General features: G+C 47.4%; 1 protein-coding gene and 1 pseudogene across 1 annotated transcript in view; both read right to left on the bottom strand.

Moving 5' to 3' along the window:
- The window catches only part of BFSP2 (beaded filament structural protein 2), a 68,790-nt gene that overhangs the window by 50,029 nt on the left and 3,162 nt on the right, over nt 1–15,599 (bottom strand). The gene's annotated exons all lie outside the window — the stretch shown is intronic.
- On the bottom strand, nt 7,937–9,005 carry LOC134809649 (AF4/FMR2 family member 4-like; annotated as a pseudogene).

Genomic DNA, 15,599 nt, shown 5'->3' with positions numbered 1-15,599 from the left:
CACCTCCTGTGGCGGAGTGGTTTGGCGGAGCCGGAGCCACACACCATTGGGGCGTCTCTGAACTCTACTCAGATAAAGTCATTCTGCCTTGAGTGCTGACTGCTCAGCACGTTTTTCTGAGTATTAAAATCACTGAAAAAGACAATGAGAAATCCCGAGGAGGGCTGTGCTATTCCCCAGCAGCAAAGCTATTAAACTTGCAAGTCTCAGTTCTGAGCCATCTGATGGGTCGGAAGCCGCCCAGCCTCACGCGTCCTGGTTAAAGCAGTTAGTTCCTGTTAGAGATGTGCTTGCAGAAGGATCAATCACCCTTTCTGACAGTTTCTTCCAAATTAAAAGAGGCAGAGAAGGGCAGAAAAAGAGGCACATCCCAAAGTCTGAACTCACAGAGTGGGGCCTGTGTCGACTACAGCTCTATCTTATCAAACAGGCACTCTACGTAGACTGTGGGCCCGCCTACCCTTCAGGGTTCTGGGACAGGACTAACTCGGGCCTTATAGATGAATGTGACAGGAAGTTTTTAAACAGTATTTTAGGGGTAGAAACAACACTGAATTGATCCTGGATGGAACACTAACTGTGGCCTCAGTTTCTTTATCTGTAAAATGGGTATTACGGGCTGAATCGTGTCCTTCCTCCCCCAAATTCCTGTGCTGAAATCCTAACCCCCAGTACCTCAGAATGTGACTGTATTTGGAGAAAGGGTCTTTAAAGAGGTAATTCGGTTAAAATGAGGTCCTGACGGTGGGCCCTACTCCAAGATGCCTGGTGCCCTTCTGAGAAGAGGAAGTTTGGACACAGATGTACAGAGGGAAGCCTGCGTGAGGACACGGGGTGAAGATGCCCTTCCATGAGCGAAGGAGAGAGGCCTCAGAAGAAACAATCCTGCTGACACCTTGATCTTGGACTTCTGGCCTCCAGAATAGGGAGAAAATGCCTTTCTGTTGTTGAAGACACACAGTCCATGGGCCTTTGTTCTGGCAGCCCAAGGTGACAAATACACTGCACATAATCCCATCTTCCTAGGTAGCCCCGTATGTTATGGAGAGGCCCAAATTAAGACAGAGAGTAAAAGTTCTTGTTAACGTTTGCAGACGTCACGCAACACAAGGGTCATATCAGAGGCCTGCAGTTCAGTGAAGACTGTGGATGGTTTTAACCTCATGAGTCTTACGGAAGTAAATGATTTTGTTAGGGAAGGAACATGATTTTGTTAGGAAAATCATAGGTATGTTCTCAGTGATCTTTGGCTGGTGGGATTGAGCAGGGACATGCCTCACAGAAGATGAACCCAGAGAACTCCCAGAGTGCCTGTGCCCATTCCGGGGGGTGGCTGGATCTGGGCCAACTGCACCCAGGAATTCAGGGGCCTACCCAAGGCTGTCCCTGGAGACGTTCCTGGCCTGGGTGGGCTGGATGCTGCCATGAGCGCCTCATTTCCCAGGCAGTCTCCTCAGGGACGCTGGGTACCCACACCCAGTGAACTCCCGCGACCTCCCGGGGCTTCTCCTCCTTGTCCCAGTTACTCCTCATGTGAGAGAAATGGTTTCATCTTCATTGCGCAGATGAACAAAACAAGGCCCGTGTTTCCCTGGTGGGTGAGTGATAATAAATCTCTCCATCACCTAACCTTTCTCCTCAGAGCTGGAGAAAGGTTACCTGGGGGGTGGGAATGAAGATGCTGAAAATGAAGTAAAGTTGAAAGCTGGGAATGGTACCTGGAAGTACTCTGGGCAGTAGGGCTAGCAGTAGGAGCTGAGGAGGTGGAAAGAGAGGGGAGAGAACAGGGGTGAGTAGAGGGGAGAGGACAGGGGTGAGTAGAAGGTAGAGGGCAGGGGTGAGTAAAGGTGAGAGGGCATGGGGGACTAGAGGGGTGAGTAGAGGGGAGAGGACAGGGATGAGTAGAGGGGAGAGGACAGGGGTGAGTAGAATGGAGAGGAGAGGGTCTAGTAGAGGGGTGAATAGAGGGGAGATGACAGAGGTGAGTAGAGGGGAGAGGACGGGTGAGTAGAGGGGAGATGGCAGGGGTGAGTAGAGGGGAGAGGACAGAGGTGAGTAGAGGGGAGAGGACAGAGGTGAGTAGAGGGTAGAGGACGGGTGAGTAGAGAGGAGAGGGCAGGGGTGAGTGAAATGGAGAGGATAGGGTCTAGTAGAGGGGTGAATAGAGGAGAGGTGACAGAGGTGAGTAGAGGGGAGAGGACGGGTGAGTAGAGGGGAGAGAACAGGGGTAAGTAGAGGGGAGATGGCAGGGGTGAGTATAGGGGAGATGGAAGGGGTTAGAGGGGAGATGGCAGGGTGTATAGAGGGATGAGTAGAGGGGAGAGAACAGGGGTCAGTAGAGGGCAGACACAGGACAGGGATGAGTAGAGTGGTGAGTAGATGGGAGATGGCAGGCATGAGTAGAGGGGAGATGACAGGGTTGAGTATAGGGGAGAGTAGAGGGGAAAGGGCAGGGGTGAGTAGAGGGGAGAGGGCAGGCATGAGTAGAGGGGACAGGACAGGGGTGAGGAGAAGGGAGAGGACGGGTGAGTAGAGGGGAGAGGACAGAGTTGAGTAGAGGGCAGAGGACAGGGGTGAGTAGAGAAGAGAGGACAGGGGAGAGGGCAGGGTTGAGTAGAGGGGTGAATAGAGCAGAGGGGGCAGGGGTGAGTAGAGGGGAGAGAACAGGGCTGACTAGAGGGGAGAGGACAGTGGTGAAGGGGGAGGGCAGGGGTGAGTAGAGTGAGAGAATGGGTGAGTAGATGGGACATAGCAGGGGTGAGTAGAGGGAAGATGGCAGGGTGTGTAGAGGCATGAGTAGAGAGGAGAGGACAGGGGTGAGTAGAGGGGAGAGGACGGGGTGAATAGAAGGGAGAGGGCAGGGGTGAGTAGACGGGTGAGCAGAGGGGAGAGGACGGGCAAGTAGAGGGGAGATGGCAGGGCTGAGTACAGAGGTGAGTAGAGGGGAGAGGGCAAGCGTGAGTAGAGAAGAGGGCGAGGGTGAGTAGAGGGGAGAGGGCAGGGGTGCATAGAGGGGAGGTGGTAGGAGTCAGTAGAAGGGTAAGTGGAGGGGAGATGGCAGGGGTGAATAGAGGGGAGATGGCAGGGTGCATAGAGGGATGAGTAGAGGGGAGAGGACAGGGGTGAGTAGAGGGGAAATGGCAGGTGTGAGTAGAGGGGAGATGACAGGTAAGTAGAGGGGAGAGGGCAGGGATGAGTAGAGGGGTGAGTAGAGTGGAGGGGGCAGGGGTGAGTAGAGCGGAGGCGGCAGGGGTGAGTAGAGGGGAGAGGACAGGGGTGAATAGGGAGAAGGCAGGGGTGACTATAGGGGTGAGTAGAGGGGAGAGGACGGGTGAGTAGAGGGGATAGGACAGGGGTGAGTAAAGGGGTTTGTGGAGGGGAGAGGGCAGGGTTGAGTAGGGGGTGAGTAGGGGAGAGAGGGCAGGGGTGAGTAGAGGGGAGAGGACACGGGTGAGTAGAGGGGAAAGGACAGGGGCGAGTAGAGGGGAGAGGGCAAGGGTGAGTAGAGGGGAGAGGACAGGGGTGAGTAGAGGGGAGAGGACAGGGGAGAGGGCAGGGTTGAGTAGAGGGGTAAGTAGAGCAGAGGGGGCAGGGGTGAGTAGAGGGGAGAGGACGGGGTGAGGGGAGAGGGCAAAGGTGAGTAGAGGGGAGAGGACAGAGTTGAGTAGAGGGGAGAGGATGGGGAGAGGACGGGGGAGAGGGCAGGGTTGAGTAGAGGGGTAAGTAGAGCAGAGGAGGCAGGGGTGAGTAGAGGGGAGAGGACTGGGGCAAGTAGAGGGGAGAGGACAGGAGTGAATAGAAGGGAGAGGGCAGGGATGAGTAGGGGGGTGAGTAGAGGGTAGAGGACAAGGGTGAGTAGAGGAGAGATGGCAGGGGTGAGTAGAGGGGAGATGGCAGGGTGAGTAGAGGGGTGAGCAGAGGGGACAGGGCAGGAGTGAGTAGTGGGGAGAGGACAGGGATGAGTAGAGGGGAGAGGGCAGGTGTGAGTAGAGGGAAGAGGGCAGGGGTGAATAGAGCAGACGTAGGAGTGAGTAGAGGGGTAAGCGGGGGGGGTGGCAGGGTGAGTAGAGGGGAGAGAATAGGGGTGAGTAGAGGGGAAATGGCAGGGGTAAGTAGAGGGGAGATGGCAGGGGTGAGTAGAGGGGTGAGTAGAGGGGAGGGGGCAGGGGTAAGTAGAGGGGATAGGGCAGTGGTGAGTAGAGCAGAGATGGCAGGGTGAGTAGAGGAGTGAGTAGAGGGGAGTGAGACAGTGGTGAGTAGAGGGGTGAGTAGAGAGGAGATGGCAGGTATGAGTAGAGGGGAGAGGACAGGGCTGAGTAGAGGAGAGGAGAGGGGAGAGGGCAGGGGTGAGTATAGGGGTGAGTAGAGGGGAGAGGGTAGGGGTGAGTAGAGAGGGCAGGGGTAAGTAGAGGGGAGAGGACGGGGTGAGTAGAGGGGTTTGTGGAGGGGAGAGAGCAGGGGTGAGTAGAAGGGTGAGTAGGGGAGAGAGGGCAGGGGTGAGTAGAGGGGAAAGGGCAGGGGTGAGTAAGGTGAGAGGACGGGGTGAGTGGGGGGAGAGGGCAGGGGTGAGTACTGGGTTTTGTGGAGGGGAGAGGGCAGGGGTGAGTAGAGGGATGAGTAGGGGAGAGAGGGCAGGGGTGAGTAGAGGGGAAAGGGCAGGGGTGAGTAAGGTGAGAGGACGGGGTGAGTAGAGGGGAGAGGATGGGGGGAGTAGAGGGGTTTGTGGAGGGGAGAGGGCAGGGGTGAGGAGAGGGGTGAGTAGGGGAGAGAGGGCAGGGGTGAGTAGACGGGAGCGGACAAGGATGAGTAGGGCGTGAGTACAGGGGCCAGGCAGGCGTGGGCAGTTACATTCAGCAGGGGACTTTGTCTTCTGCATAATTTTTCCCAGAGCCTGCTGAAATGCGGGGGCTTTCTAACTTCCACACTGTAGTGTTATTTAGTTAGCGCTTATTTAGATGGTTATTCGTTGGTCCTGCAATAAACATGTAACTAAAAAGGACAAGTTGTTTTCCAGTGGTGGTCAGTTTGGTGGTGGAGATTTCCACTCCTGTGCCCTGCATTCACTCCCTCCTGAGGACTGCTGAAATCACTTCTCGTTTCTGCTGAATAATGCACTTGTGACAGCCAGCTCTACTAGCTCGTTTACAACCAGATAAATGAGTCTTTATGTGCTTCTCCCCAGCCAGACGACAATAAACTAGGTTTTATTTGCCTAAATTGAGTCCTCAAATTCGGTGGATCAGCATAAACCCCCTGGGAGAGCGCTGGGGACCCTGCGTAACATTCTGCTTGGTTCAGCCATTCTTTCACTAATTCCCCCGTAAAAAGCCACCACATTTGTCCTCAGCACTTGTGCCAGCTGCCTGGATTAGTTTTAATTTAGCTCTTCTGGAGAGTGTAGCCCGTTAGAACATCTTTCCTATTGCTCTTCTGTACGCTTGTTTAATTTGGCTGGGTTTGTTTTGAGACGAGCTGTGGAGATGGGTCTTCTCTCCCACCGGGACACGTCAGTAGAAAGGTTCTCTTGCTTCCGTGGAGTTCTGAAGGCTTCCCCTGCCCCAAGACCTGATAGGAATTACTGCTTCCCCCACCCCAAAAGCCACTGACAGGACTTTTATTTATTACTGCATATTTTATTTAAGGTAAAACCTCCAAACAGTGTCAAAGAGTATACACCCCAAAGTAAGCCTGCTCCTGCCCTGTCTCCAGCCCCAGCCCTCTCACCAGAAGCCTCCACTGTCCGCAGCCCCTATGTGTGCTTCCAGAGAGGGTCTGCCCTCCACTTTCTAAGAAACAGAAATAGTAGCAGAGCACAGACGTGGTTTCTCAGCGATACCTTCTGGCGCCAGCTCCACGTCAGTATCTAACCAGCATCCTGGTTCTCTTCTCACAGCGGCAGAGGATTCTGCTGCGTTGTTTCTCTGTGTCAGACATTGCAGCCGCTTCCTGTCTCACTGCTGGTCTGGAATTTCAGAGAACCCCTGAGCTGGAGTTCTGAATTGAAACCTGGAGCCTGTCTGGTTCCACATTCACCTTTCACCACCGGCCGTTTCTTGAACACGCGCTGTGTGTCGAGGTATGCCTCTCTGTGCCAGGCTCTGGAAGTGGAGAGGGAGGGAGACAGAGCAGTGGCCCCGGCAGAGCTGGCGCTTGGTGGGAGGCCTGCCCGGCACCCAGACTGCCCTGAGGACGCCATGCCCGGCTCCCACCTTGGTCCACGCGGGGCCCCGCTCTGAAGGGCCATCTTCCGGCATCTTCCTTGGGACCCACATTCAGTCCCCACTTCCTGGGGCACCCTCGCTGAGAACTAATCAGTACCCTGCTCTTTCTGGAAACTCCCACAGCGTATGCCGGTTGATCAACGCGCTCATGTAAGCAGCTCTTTGTGTTACTGCTCACTTAATGTATGTCTTCAAGTTTATTCAATTCCACAAACTTAAAGCATTGATTATGTGCCAGGCGATTTACACACATCATTTCATTTACATTCCTGCACCAACCCGATGAGGTAGGTCTTCTAGCTGCATTTTTACAAAAATTTCAAACGTAAGTCACAAGAAATCTGTTATAGTGACCCCCATATATGCATCACCCAGCTTCCTTGATTATAAGCACGTGGCCTATTTTGTTTTACTTGTGTCCACGCGTCTTGCCACTCTGCCTGAGATTATTTTCAACAAATCCCAGACATCATATTATTTCTTCTTCAAATATTTCAGCCTGTACTGGCAAATTATAAGAATGCTTTAAAAAGAACACATGACTTCACAACCATGATCACGTCTAAAAATTAATAATACTTTCGTAATACTTTCTCAATTATCAAATATCTAGTCAGTGTTAATCTTTTCTCGTGTCTAATATATTTTTTAATAGTTTGTTTGAATAGTGATCCAAATAAAGCCCATTTTGATGGGCTGATATGTTAATTTAGTCTCTTTTACTGTATAGATTTCTCTTACCATCTTGCTTCTTTCCCTTGCGATTTTTATTTGTTAAAAAATTGGGTCTTTTGTCTTATAGTTTCCCAGAGTTTGGATTTTGCTGGTTTCATCTCTATAATAATACTTTTATTATTTTCCTTATGACTATCTAGTTGTCTAAATATCACTTATTAAAAAGTCCACCCTTCCCTCTATTGGCTTCAAGTGCTGCCTTTATTAAAACTAAATTTCCAGACACAGTAGAGCTTACTATAGAATTAACCCGTTCATCTGACCCCCTTCTTTTCTGTAAATTAGTAGTTTTATCTTGAGGCTTAATCATATTCAGGTTTTTTGTTTGTTTGCAAGACTACTTCATAGGTGGTGATGTGTACCCCACCAGGAGATACAGAACGGCTGCTGGTCGCATTTTGTGAAGGTCATAGCCATTTGATTATTGTTATTGCCTAGAGCCATTGTTTTATTATAGATATAAATAAAATTAATAATAATTCTATTATTTTTCTTTATTAGCTGGACTACATCTATAAAAAGATAATTCCTCTATTTATTTTTCTTACCGGATATACCTATAGGTCTTACAAGAAAGGCAGGAAAATGCTTTATTTTCTCTCATTATTTACCAGTTTTAAAAATAATGAGTTGGTTCCTCAGTGGGCTCCAAAGGTGATTAATTAGTTTTTTTTTTTTTTTGGTGTTATACTGATATATTTGATGGATTTCAATCTATTGCAGTTAATGTTCTTAATAATATTCTTTTAAAAATTGATGGATCATGCTTTTATTCTATAACTGACTTACTTTAATATTTGAAAACTGTAAATGACATTTTGTCTATTTCCCAAGAGGGGAGCTAACAGGTCTCTATGGATTCACTTGGAAGTGGCTCACAAGTCTTTCTTTAAACTTTAAAACATCTCTAAACTTTTACATTCTTTACTATTAAGGCAAAAGGCAGTTCAAGTTCAATCAGAATTTCATGTTCAATTGCTTCACATAGTCACAATATTAAAAGCTCTGAATGTGTGACTTAGGTCCAGCGGTTAGAAAGGTATTTTCAGCCTGGCGAGATGTGCTTTGCTGCTGGGCTGCAGCTCATTTGTGCTGTCACCATGGGATTGGCTACTGTAGCGCTCAGAGGACAGCTCTGGTTCCACAGACTCCTGTCCGCCCACGGACTCCTGTCCGCCCACGGACTCCTGTCCGCCCACGGGCTGCACACAGGCAATAGGTTTCTGTAACATTGAACTGAACTTTGACATCAACGAAGGTGGGAAAGACTGATTTGAGTGCTGCCCACTTGGAAAAGATACGTGAGAGGGAGAATTCCCGTTTGCATTAGGGTCCCCAGGTGATTTGGAGTGCTGATATTCCTTGCTATGCTGATCATTCCCATGAGAGCTGGAATGACTGGAGCTTAACGAAGAGACAGCCTGGGGTTTCCCAGGGCTGGAAGAGTGCGGCTTGGAGTGCTGTGATCCATGCTGACATTTTTCTCTGGTCTTCTGCTCCCACTACTGCTATGTGAGTCACAGTCATGTCTCTGGCCACGACTGATAGTGCCACTGCTGCCACCTGCACCGGTCTACTGGCTACTATGTCCACTCTGTAAGCCTGAGGACTGTTTCTGAGACAAAAATGCTGGGTGCAGAGGTCCTACTGGGGTCCATTTTCATCTGTTATAGGTGGTACCGTAGGCTTGGAAACTGCAATAAGCCTTGGTATAGATTTGTCTCCTATAAAATCTTTCATTTCACCATAGTTTCCAAGTCTACTCTGGATACAACTCAATAACTTATCTTCCTTGCTAGTAGTTTTGTATGGCTCAGCAAAGAGAAGAGAGCTAGGTGGGAAGGCAACTTCGTCCTGTTGAATTTCCTGATCCTGCCTTTCTTGTTCTTTCATACCCCCCACGGTCCGGGCTTTATGGTTCATGTTGCTTATCTTGACTTCTTTTTCTCCCCAGTGCAGCCTCCTTGGTGTCCATCCTTATGGCAGTTGGACCTCAGCTTTGCTGTTGCTTTAGATTCCACAGCATGAGGTGTAGACGAGTCCTGAGCACAGGAGTTCTGTCCCCATGGAGTTGGGGTAGCCACCCTCCCAGCACATGGATGTCTTCTTGTTCACCTTACTGGAAGCCCTGATAATATTCTTATTGATTCCCAACCATCTTTGGTTAGTGGGAGCTTCTTTGAATTGACTCCTAAGTCTTCTGACATGACTGTAGTAGTTTTCCATAGAGTCCTTGCTTTCTGGTATGACAAGATGTCTCAGACTCGTCTTGTATATTTCCTATCCTCGAACCTGGATTCAGCCATTTCTACAAGGAGCCCCCCATTCTTTTAGTGAAAGATGGTTGTTAGAGACCCAAATCTGAAGCTAAAAATGTTCATTGTCGCTAAGTTGGCCATTGCTTCTAGATCTTTTCAGTGGGCAGACTTGGAAATAGGCATATATTTATTTTTATGATCACATATATCATGACTTTATACTGATAATTCCGATTTAAATTCAAGACTAAAGAATTGTCACTAAACGTCATGCATCTTACAACTATCTCCTTTCACTCACACTCAAGTCTCAGTTTTCAATAACACAAATATAGTTACTCTCTTACTCTGTCCCACAGTACACACACACACACACACACACACCAGTGTCAGAATAACAGTGCCAGTGCTACCACCACCAATGTGATTACTGAAAAATTGTTGGGTTTTTTTCTGTTGTCTTTTGCATCTCCACTAGGAATGTACAGTTAAATTCCTGTGGTTTAAAAAGCCGCTTGGAATAGTTCTTCTTCGTGTGACTATGCTATCAACTTGGTACATAGCTGGATTCATTTGTTTCTTTTTATTTTTGATTCTTAGAATTGGCTTTCTGAAATCTATTTTTGTTATACAATTCTGTAAAATATTTTCATGGTTCCAAAGTCATCTCCACATAACAAGATAAATTAGAAGAACTCTAGTGGCCTACCTTTCCCTGCTACTTTTTCCCCTCCACCCTCCTATAAGTAACATTTAAAAACACTTATGGTTTGTTTTATTCCATTTTTTCAATGTAAACACATACGTATGTATATATTCATATCCTTCCCTTTTCTTAGCTAGATGGTAGAATGAAATACACACTCTTTCCATCTTGCCTTTTAGCTCAATAACATATCCTGGAGATCATCACTCCATAGTAGCTATAGAGCGATTTCTTGTTCCTTTGTGGATGCATCATGGTTTATTCAATGAGTCCCCTCCTGGGAGGTATTTGGATTGTTTCCAGTATTTTGGTATTACAGATAGGATTGCAGTGAACAGCTTTGTACATACTTCTTGTTCATATTTTTGCCAGTGTGTCATTGGGAGTGTGTCCTAGAAACAGGACTGCTGGGTCAAATTATGTATACATAAATGCCTATATAATTTGTCTAGATGTTGCCAAATTCTTCTCCATAGGGGTTGTAACATTTTCTATTCCCATCAACACTGTATAAACTTGCCTGTTTCCCTAGAGCTTCACCAACAAATAGTTTGACATACTTTTAGAGTTTTGCTAATGGGATAGGTAAAAGTGGTATCTCAGGTAGATTTTAAAAATTTCTCTTATTATGAGTGCAGTTGAGACATTAGGAGCCATTTTCATCTATTTTTTGTGTCAACTGTCTGTTCATATCTCTAACATTTAAAAATAAAAGAGTGCTATCGGCTTTTTTTAACCTCAAATTTTAAATGCTGTGTATAAAATAGGGCTATTTTAACCTTTTGTATCCTACATTGCATTTTTTTTTCTAGTTTGTCATTTATCTTTTAATTTTGCTTATGGTGATATTTTGAAATGCAACATTTTAAAATTTTTCTTAATCAAATTTATCAATATTTTCCTTTGTTGCTTTTGTATTTTGAATTGTAACAAGAAAAATTTTTCCCATATGCAGGTTATAAAGGAATTCACCTATGTTTTCTACTTGTATGTTTTCATTTTTGATTTTATATCTAGGATACATTTAGAACTGACCCTAGGGTACAGCAAGAAATGGATCTAATTTTATTATTTTCCTTATGACTATCTAGTTGTCTGAATATCACTTATTAAAAAGTCCACCCTTCCCTCTATTGGTTTCAAATGCTGCCTTCATCAATACTCAATTTCCAAACACAGTAGAGCTTACTATAGAATGTTCTATTCTGTTCCATGGTTTTCTCATCTTTTTTGTGCCAACGCTAAACTATTTTAATTACAGAGACTTTATAATATGTTAATGTCTGGCAGGGCTGCTGGTCCCCTCCCCAGCCTCCTCCCCTCCACTCTTTCTTAGTTTTTCTTTCCTGGCCATTCTTGTCTTTCTGTTCTTACAAAGGGAATTTAAAATCAACTCATCTAACTCTACAAAAAAAAGATGGAATTTTAAAAGTTAGGGTTGCATTAAATTTATACATTAACTTAGGGAGAAGAGACATCTTTATGCTATTGAGTCTATTTGAGTGCATGGTGTTTCTTTCCATTTGTTCAAGACTATTTTGTGTGTTTCAGATAGATTTGATTATTGTCTAATATAGACTTTGGACATTTCTGAAGTTAAGAGGTGATTCATCTTATGCTATCATAAATAAGATTTTCTCATCTCTTTTATCTTTTTGTTTATATATAAACAGCATTGTTTGTTATTTGTTTTGAGATGGCCCTTGCTTTGTTGCCCAGGCTGGTCTTGAACTCCTGGGCTCAAGCAATCCCCCTGCCTCACCCTCTTGAATACCTGGGACTACAGGTTTGTACCACCATGCCCAGCCGCATTTATTTATTTATTTTTCTTTTAGAGACAGGGTCTTGCTCTGTCACCCAGGCTGGAGTGCAGTTGTAGAATCATGGCTCACTGCAGCCTCAACCTCCCAGGCTCAAGTGATCCTTCTGCCTTGGCCTCACAATGTGCTTGGATTACAGGCATTTGCCCCCATGCCCAGCCTCAGCATTGCTTTTTGATGTTATTTTATAACGTGCTACTTCACTAAATCATCTTATTGTTTGTCATATAGTTTTTACATTGTTCCTTCTGGAATTTCCAGAAAGACCAAATTTTTCCTTCTTTCTTTCCAATTCTTATACCAAGTACTTTCTCTTGTCTAATCATATTGACTACTGCCTCTAACCAACGAGAGAGAGCGGGCATCTTTTTCTCATTCTTAATTTCTGTGGAAGGCCTAGTGTTTCCTTCTTAGAGATATTTTATCATGTCAAAGGAAGTCTCTAATCATCCTCATTATTCAGATGAGAAACTGAGATGCAGAGATCAATGAAGACCTTGGCTCAAGATCACACGGTTGGTAAATGGCAAGCGGCAAGGCTAGGGGCTGTCTGGCTTCAAAATCCCCAGTCTTTGCATCACATCTAGTTTTCCCTAGTTTTCATGGAAAACTGACCCCACCCCCTGTCTTCCATTTCCCAACATGGAACTCACATTTTAAGAGATCTTAAGAGATTTAAGAGTGGCCGAGTGTGGTGTATGAGAGGGGCATGGAAAGAGGCCCTGAGTGCCACGCCCTAGTCTCCCTCTGTTTTCTTTAGCAGTTCTCTTGCTTTCCAGACACATTCAACTTCCAGAAACCACCTTTCTTAGAAAGCAGCTTAGTGACTGGCTGGGCACGGTGGCTCACGCCTGTGATCCCAATACTTTGGCAGGCCAAGGCTGGTGGATCACCTGAGGTCAGGAGTTTGAGACCAGCCTGGCCAACATGGTGAAACCCTGTCTCTACTAAAAATACAAAAAAAATTAGCTGGATATGGTGGTGGGCACCTGTAATCCCAGCTATTTGGGAGGCTGAGGCAGGAGAATCGCTTAAACCCGGGAGGCGGAGGTTGCAGTGAGCCGAGATTGCGCCACAACCTGGGCAACAGAGTGAGACTCCATATCAAAAAAATAAATAAATAAAAATAAATAAAGAAGCTTAGTGGCCACCTGTATTATATGAACAAGACCCTTAGGAAGCAGGCTCATGCCTCCTTCTCCCCCTCTCCCATCAAAATATTTCTTCCAATCATATACCTCACTCTTCCTAAGAGGAATGAATCTCTCTAATGGACTTTTCTCTGGTAGCTACATTTCTAACCGTACTGTAGTGTCCCTTATAGCTTGGCTGACAAAGAAACTGCCCCACTGGCCTGCTCTGACCAAACAAATTGCATTGATTAAGAAACAGGCTGAGTGACTTTTTCTTGGGGAAATGTGGTCAGGCCTTTGCAGATTATGATTCTGCCCCCATCACCTACTTTCCAGGGATACCAGGTTGTAAATCATGAACAACAAACCCTGTTGCCTTTCTTTATTCTCAGTGGAGAAGGATTAGTTCTTGTTTCTTTTTCTAAAAAGAGAGCCTTCTAGGACCACAAGTTCTGTGGGAGAAACCTGGCCCAGATCTGGATTGCCTGAGTTTCCAGCATGTTCTTCAAGTAGGCAGATTCCCTGAGTATGGGCTGTCTCTGTGCAAGGGACAGAAAGACGGGCTGTGAACAGCAGGAAAAATAGTCAAATCAGGTCCATTTTAAACTCTAATCCTTTGCCTTTCAACAATTTTGATTTCCCATTTTCTCCAGCTGACAGCCTTATCCTTTGGAGGTATAAGCTGCAGTTTTCTCCCATGGAGACCTAGACTAATGTCCTGGCTCCTTAACTTAGAACCTCTGCGCTCCCCTTTCTTCCTCAGGCAGCTTCATTCTCCCCCTGGCTTCAGCTGTTCCTTTTGTTTTGACACCTGGTCTCTGAGGGCTGCTCCTCTGTCCCCACTCTCCTTTCATCTGCAGCTCCGAGGCACAAGGCTGCCTTATTCCAAGCTTGTGTTTGGCCTATTTGAGGATGAAAGGGCCTGATGTTGCCATCAGAGCCTATTGTCAGCATCCTTCATTTGGTAAGAAAAGTCAGGAGCACAGAGCAAGGCTGGAGAGGGAAATGGCCCAGGTCTTCCTCAGCCTCTGTAGTTGCCACCCGGGGTTTTTCTGTCTGTTTTCACCACTTAGCGAGGCTTGGAGGTTCTAACACAGCTGAGGAGTGGGAGGAGAGAGGTTTGGAATTGAAATAGAACTTCATATGCATGAACCCTAACTAGGACCAGCTATATAATTTGTGGATCCCAGTGCAAAATGTGGGCCCCCCTGTTCAAAGAGCAGGAACAAAGTGCGATTTAAGTTACTCAAATATAATGCTTTTTCCTTTCTTCTGTCATGTTTCAACTTGTTATGGTAATTTTTATCTGCTATTTAATTTCCACTCCCTGGGGCATGGGGATGCTCATGCAGACCTTTATAGGCATCCAGAGGCCTCGCTCCATGATTCTGGGCATGTGCACACCCCACCAACGGCTGCGGTACCTTTCTTACCGGCCACTGGACCGATGTACCATGTCCTGCTGGTGGGGTGGGGTGATAACCCCCAAGAATATTACGCTCTCAGTGCCACCTGTAGGTACCTGGGTCGGGGGTGAGCAAGAGGCTTGTCCTCTCCCTCCAGTTGCTGCCACCCAGGGGCATGGAGCAGGTGTCAGAAGGGGCTCCCAGGGGCAGAGAGGTGGGCCAAGAACCTGTTGTAGGGAGACAGAGGGAGGTAGGACCATTCAAGAGCCCCTGGTCCATACTCCATTGTCCCACAAGACTTCACTTTTAAAACACAAATTCAAAGATAAAACTATTGGCTGGGCACGGTGCCTCATACCTATAATCCAAGCCCTTTGGGAGGCCAAGGCAAGAGGATCTCTTGAGGCCAGGAGCTTGAGGTTGCAGTGATCTCTGATGGCATCGCTGCACTCCAGTGCAGGATCCTATGAGACTTCACTGGTGGTGCACCCATGGAGCCAACCCTGGCCCCAAACTTACATAGTGATAAGGATGAGGAAGATCCCCCCTCCCCAGGACGGCCTTCCTGATTCTGCCATGGTGTGAGCCCTCCTGGCACCCTAGTTTCGTGTTGCTTTCCATGATGTGACTCTCTGCACAGTGACAGCAATTGTTTCCCTTCTCCTGGCTCCTCTTCCTGGCTTTTCTGAAAACCTGTCTTTGTCTCCTCTGGGTGGGGGTGAGACAGGCTGTGGGGAGATTCCAGGGGACAGGGGGCCCCCACTCCCCAGAATGGCCCCAGGAGCTTTCTGTGCTAGCTGGGGTGGTGATGGCGGGAAGGAGAGCCTGTCTCCTTTCCAACTCTTCTCCCCCTCTGAAAGCAAGAGGAAATGTTGTTTCCCAGACGTTTATGGAAATTGTTGCCTGCTCTGACCTTCCCCACTGCTTGCTCCAGCCTGATCCAAGAAAGTGCCACCAAAATGGACATCCCCACCATGCTCTTGAGTGACTGAGGTCTTTCTTGGATTCTCTGTTTGGGGCCCAGGCTAAGGAGGTCGAATTTCTCTCTAGGTGCCAACTTGGGGCTCAGTTACTGAGAGCTTGCTCTGAGGCCTCAGGCCCTGCCTGGGCCCTGAGGAGTCACAGAGGGTTGCCATGGAACTGAGCTGCAGGACCAGGAGGAGTTCTACGGACAAGGTGGGGAAAAGGCAGCTGCAGGTGGAGAAACAGGAGGGGTAAGGAGTGCTGTGAGGAGCACGAAACACCAGAGCCCAGAGTCTGGAAAGGTGGGCATGAAGCCCCAGCCAGAGAGGCCTAAGTGAGGGCAGAGGGAGAGAGCTC

Source organism: Pan troglodytes, chromosome 2 (genome assembly GCF_028858775.2).
Source record: "Pan troglodytes isolate AG18354 chromosome 2, NHGRI_mPanTro3-v2.0_pri, whole genome shotgun sequence".
Lineage (NCBI taxonomy): Eukaryota > Metazoa > Chordata > Mammalia > Primates > Hominidae > Pan > Pan troglodytes.
Note: the sequence above shows the minus strand (reverse complement) of the source record. Positions and strands in the feature narration are given on the sequence as shown.